Source organism: Aethalodelphis obliquidens, unplaced genomic scaffold, assembly GCF_003676395.1.
Source record: "Aethalodelphis obliquidens isolate GAN/ISIS:26980383/991018 unplaced genomic scaffold, ASM367639v1 scaffold23, whole genome shotgun sequence".
In the NCBI taxonomy this organism is placed as follows: Eukaryota; Metazoa; Chordata; class Mammalia; order Artiodactyla; family Delphinidae; genus Aethalodelphis; species Aethalodelphis obliquidens.
In genome coordinates, this window is record NW_020837967.1 from 26,138,880 (window position 1) to 26,145,032 (window position 6,153).

The window sequence follows — 6,153 nt, forward strand, 5'->3', positions numbered from 1 at the left end:
GATATGTAATATATATTATACTCTATCGAACCTGTATCTAAATCTATAACTGTATGCATACTTTATCCTGTTGGTTCTCTGGAGAGCCCTGACTGATACAGATGGGACCACCACTCTTCTTCATTTACTCACGGGGCCTGTCTGTACTGGGCCCTAGCAGTGCAGGATCCAGTGAGACCACAGGCTAACTGTGAATCCTGAAGGCCCTCAGCATTCTGTTGGTCCAGGTAAACATTCCTAATTCTCTCTCTTTTTTTTTTTCTTTCTAATTTTATTTATTTTTGGCTACATCGGGTCTTTGTTGCTGCGCGCGGGCTTCCTCTAGTCGCGGCAAGCGGGGGCGTGCTCTTCATTGCAGTGTGCGGGCTTCTCATTGCGGTGGCTTCTCTTGTTGCGGAGCACAGGCTCTAGGTGTGCAGGCTTCAGTAGTTGTGGCACGCGGGCTCAGTAGTTGTGGCTCACAGGCTTAGTTGCTCTGTGGCATGTGGGATCTTCCCGGACCATGGATCCAACCGGTGTCCCCTGCATTGGTAGGCAGATTCTTAACCACCATGCCACCAGGGAAGCCCCCAGATTCTCTTTGCACAATTGTCCTTTTGCCTGCAGTGGAAAGTCTAATACATTCCTCATCTTCATAGGAATTGTCTCTAGACTAAGAAAAGTATAAAAATTAAATAATATATGGTGTCATCTTCCAAGAAAATACCTAAATAAAATAGTTTGAAATTAGCAGATATTTGCATAACGTAATGCTGGCAGTAAATCCTAAGAATCATCGTTGGACTCACTTACCTTTGTATTCTCAGGCATTGCTAGGATCCAGCACGTAACAGGCTCTTCATAAATTATGAATGAATATATGGAATAAAGACTTACTTTATTCAAGAATACGAGAGAGAGATACAGAAGAGTACAGGGAAATCAGTGATATTTCAGCATCAATTAATTAAATTGATTAAAGACATTTACTACATATGAACAAAAATAAGTGAAATAAATCAGGAATATACAAACTTTCACCAAAGACTATTAAACAAATTGCAAATTACAGTTAAAGAGCAGACACTCTTTTCTCAGATGAATTAAATAGGATGATGTTAAAAAGTACTCTGGCTTTATAAAAATTGCAGTTTAATGGAGGTATAATCAATAAAACACATTTCAGAGTGTACATTTCAAAGGAATGAACTATTGATACACACAGCAACATGGATGAATCTCAAAATAATTATGTTGAATGAGAGCATATACTGTATGGCTCCAGTCATGTAAAATTCTAGGAAATCTGATAACTTCTGACATATGTGTCCATCCATGAAACCCTCACCACAATTAAGATAATGAATATATCCATTACCCTCAAAAGTTCCCTCGCATCCTCTTATGATCCCTCCCTCCCACCCTGTCTCCTCACTTCCCATCCCCAGGCAACCACTGATCTGCTTCTGAGTCACTATAGATTAATTTGCATTTCCTAGAATTTTATATAAGTGGAACCATACGGTACCATTTTGCATCCTCACTAGCAGTGTATGAGAGTTGCACTTAATACACATCCTCTCCAACACTTGCTGTGGTCGGTATTGTTCATTTTAGCTATTCTCATGGCCACATAGTGGTTTTAATTTCCATTTTGCCAGTGACTCATGATTTGAATGTCTTTCACATATTTGTTTAGCATTTTCGTTTATCTTTGATGACTTGTCTGTTCAACTCTTTTGCCCATTTTAAAAAATTGGATTGTTTGTTTTCTTATTGAGTTTTGAGAGTTCTTTATGTTTTCTGGATCCAAAACCTTTATCAGACATGTGATTTGCTAATGTTTTCTCCCAGTTTGTGGTTCGTTTTTTAAATTTTTGTAATGATGTCTTTCAAAGAGCAGAAGTTCCTAATTGTAACCAAGTCCAACTTATCATTTTTTCTCTTATGATCATATCTAAGAAATGTTTGCCCAATCTAAAGTCACTAATGTTTTCTCATGGAAGTTTTCTTTTAGAAGTTTTATAGTCTTATGTCTTACATTTAGGCCGATGATCTGTTTGAGGGAATTTTTTTTAATGGCATGAGATGCGAAACAAAGTTCTTTTTTTTTTGGCATATGATTATCCAATTATTCCTGCACCTTTCATTGAAAAAAAAATCATTTTTGCACTAATTTACCATTGTGATTTGTTGAATATCAGTTGACCCTGGATGTCTGGCTTCATTTATGGGCTTCCTACTCAGTTCTAATAATTTGTCAGATTGCGTCCTGCTTTTATTCTGGAACTTAATGGGTTTTGTTTGGTAGTTCAACAAAAAAATAGGGGACTTCCCTGGTGGCACAGTGGATAAGACTCTGTGTTCCCAATGCAGGGGGCTGGGGTTCGATCCCTGGTCAGGAACTAGATCCCACATGCATGCTGAAACTAAGAGTTTGCATGCCACAACTAAGACCTGACACAACCAAATAAATAAATAAACTAATTAATTAATTTTAAAAATAGAAGGCTTTTTAAAGAGATTATCACTCACACTATTGGACAAACCATTACTGGAGATTAATCGATCATTATTGGAGAAATTTTTAATAGAGATTGATGTTTGGTTTTATTGGGGGTTGTTTTTAAATAATCTAATCAATATTTGATAATCTATCTACCAAATGTCTCAAAAGGATTAATGGGGCTTTTTTGGAGGGGGAAGGTAAAGCAACCTTTGCAATCCTGAAAAGAAAAATATTACATAAAACAAATAGTATTGGCACAAAAACAGAATAGAGATCAATGGAACAGGATGGAAAGCCCAGAGATAAACCCACGCGCATATGGTCACCTTATCTTTGATAAAGGAGGCAGGAATGTACAGTGGAGAAAGCACATCCTCTTCAATAAGTGGTGCTGGGAAACCTGGACAGCTACATGTAAAAAGAGTGAAATTAGAACATTCCCTAACACCACACACAAAAATAAGCTCAAAATGGATTAAAGACCTAAATGTAAGGCCAGAAACTATCAAACTCTTAGAGGAAAACATAGGCAGAACACTCTATGACATAAATCACAGCAAGATCCTTTTTGACCCACCTCCTAGAGAAATGGAAATAAAACCAAAAATAAACAAATGGGACCTAATGAAACCTAAAACCTTTTGCACAGCAAAGGAAATCATAAAAATGAAAAGACCACCCTCAGAATGGGAGAAAATATTTGTAAATGAAGCAACTGACAAGGGATTAATCTCCAAAATTTACAAGTAGCTCAATATCAAAAAAACAAACAGCCCAATCCAAAAATGGGCAGAAGAACTAAATAGACATTTCTCCAAAGAAGATATACAGACTGCCAACAAACACATGAAAGGATGCTCAACATCACTAATCATTAGAGAAATGCAAATCAAAACTACAATGAGGTATCACCTCACACCAGCCAGAATGGCCATGATCAAAAAATCTAGAAACAGTAAATGCTGGAGAGGGTGAGGAGAAGAGGGAACCCTCTTGCACTGTTGGTGGGAATGTAAATTGATACAGCCGCTATGGAGAACAGTATGGAGGTTCCTTAAAAAACTAAAAATAGAACTACCTTAAAAAGTAAAAATAGAACTACTATGACCCAGCAATCCCACTACTGGGCATATACCCTGAGAAAACCATAATTCAAAAAGAGTCATGGACCACAATGTTCATTGCAGCTCTATTTACAATAGCCTGGACACGGAAGCAACCTAAGTGTCCATCGACAGATGAATGGATAAAGAAGATGTGGCACATATATACAATGGAATATTACTCAGCCATAAAAAGAAGCGAATTTGAGTTATTTGTAGTGAGGTGGATGGACCTAGAGTCTGTCATACAGAGTGGAGTAAGTCAGAAAGAGAAAAACAAATACTGTATGCTAACACATATATATGGAATCTAAAAATAAAAATGGTTCTGATGAACCTAGGGTCAGGACAGGAATAAAGATGCAGATGTAGAGAATGGACTTGAGGACACGGGGAGGGGGAAGGGTAAGCTGGGACGAAGTGAGAGAGTAGCATGGACATATATACACTACTAAATGTAAAATAGATAGCTAGTGGGAAGCAGCCACATAGCACAGGGAGATCAGTTCAGTGCTTTGTGACCACCTAGAGGGGTGGGGTAGGGAGGGTGGGAGGGAGATGCAAGAGGGAAGAGATATGGGGATATATGTGCACATATAGCTGATTCACTTTGTTTTACGGCAGCAACACACCATTGTAAAGCAATTATACTCCAATAGAGATGTTAAAAAAAATAGTATGAATAGTGACTCTGCTGTTTTTAACTAGAGGAAATGGTTTTCTTTTATTGGTTCACTGAAACATGAATGATTGAGTTTATCAATAAAGTATATTTTAGTTGGGGCTTCAAAGATTTAAAATTTCCTTAATTTCCCTTACATTTCAATCTGTGTTCATAGAAGCACATCATTCCACAAATTACCAAATAAATGCTCAAATGTATCATATTAATGGATATCAATATTTTAAATAGTGTTTTTCTACTTTGTAAGAGTCGATGCCCTATAGTGGCATATCCCTGGCTATTCAGAATAAGGGGGTTGATTTGGGTCCTGGCAACCTATAATCATAGGATGTACAACAAAATTGCCCTTATATTTGGTTAGTGCTTTCTGTCACTTAATTTGCATATATGTAGATATTTTATCCAGCTGCTGAGAGTTTAAATGGTAGCACTGTAACACTTACGCTGCACTGAAAGAAGCTGATTTGAACAAATTAGACCACATGCATTTTCCATGTATGATTTTGCTACAGCTCCACGTTGCAAAACAGGAAGTTTATAAAAACAGGGAAGACTAGAAGTAGGAGGCATTTTTCTACTTATATAATTGTCTGACTTTTATTTTTATTATTATTATTATTATTTTTTTGCGGTACACGGGCCTCTCACTGCTGCGGCCTCTCCCGTTGCGGAGCACAGGCTCCAGACACGCAGGCTCAGCGGCCATGGCTCACGGGCCCAGCCGCTCCGCGGCATGTGGGATCCTCCCGGACCGGGGCACGAACCCGTGTCCCCTGCATCGGCAGGCGGACTCTCAACCACTGCGCCACCAGGGAAGCCCATAATTGTCTGACTTTTTTTTTTTTTTTTTACCATCTTTATTGGGGTATAATTGCTTTACAATGGCGTGTTAGTTTCTGCTTTATAACAAAGTGAATCAGTTATACATATACGTATGTTCCCATATCTCTTCCCTCTTGCGTCTCCCTCCCTTTGTCTGACTTTTGATTGTGGATAATCTCTGCCTGTTTTCTCATCTATAAAATGGGAATGATTCCACTGGTAATACAGAGATATTGTGAGATTACAAGGTCTGTCACGTGACAGGTGGGAGAAGTTAGGCAGTAATGCATCACATTTCTACAGAGTTTGGCTGTTTTTAAAGAACTTTCACAATCATTTTGACAATTTGAATCTCCCAGTTAACAAGGTAGGCAGGTGGGAATCAATAACTCCATTTCATGACTTCTAAAGGTGATTGAAAGATTAGAATAATGAAAGTAACCATTGAAAAATAAGTGTCCAGGTATTCAGTATAATTTATTATAATGTAAGGCATATGTCTGTGTGAGTATTTTCCTCTGTTCAATTCTGTAGACTTATGAATAATAGCAGAAAATGATTTAAACTGTTTGTTTAAAAGGTAATGTGACATCATGTTATAATCCTCGTGACCATATTCTTTTGTATTCTATTTTTATAAGAGTAAAATGTGCTGCCTATTTGGGGAAGAGGGGGGTGACCTGAAAGAGCTCACATCTGTTCTGAGAGGACTGAGGATGGCGGAGGAATTGGGGTGACACGGGGAAGAAAGATCTGGCAGCTTGGGCAGGGCAGCGGCTATGGAGTGTGGGAAAGCAGGCACAGGCTCGCGCTGGGGAGGGACGGCGCTGAGAATGAGGCCATCACGGAGGAGATGATGCACAGACGGCTGCATGAGCAGAGGGAACAGGGAAAGTTGGAGGAAGTAGCTCGGGGTCTGCTGTCTGCTGCTTCCATTGTTGTTCCAAGTGGATAAAAGGAATTCAACAGATGTGAGGAAGAGGAAGGGGGGGAGGAGGCAGGGAAAGGGGACAGACCGTGGGACGACTCAAAGGACAGTTCATTGTTTGTAATGA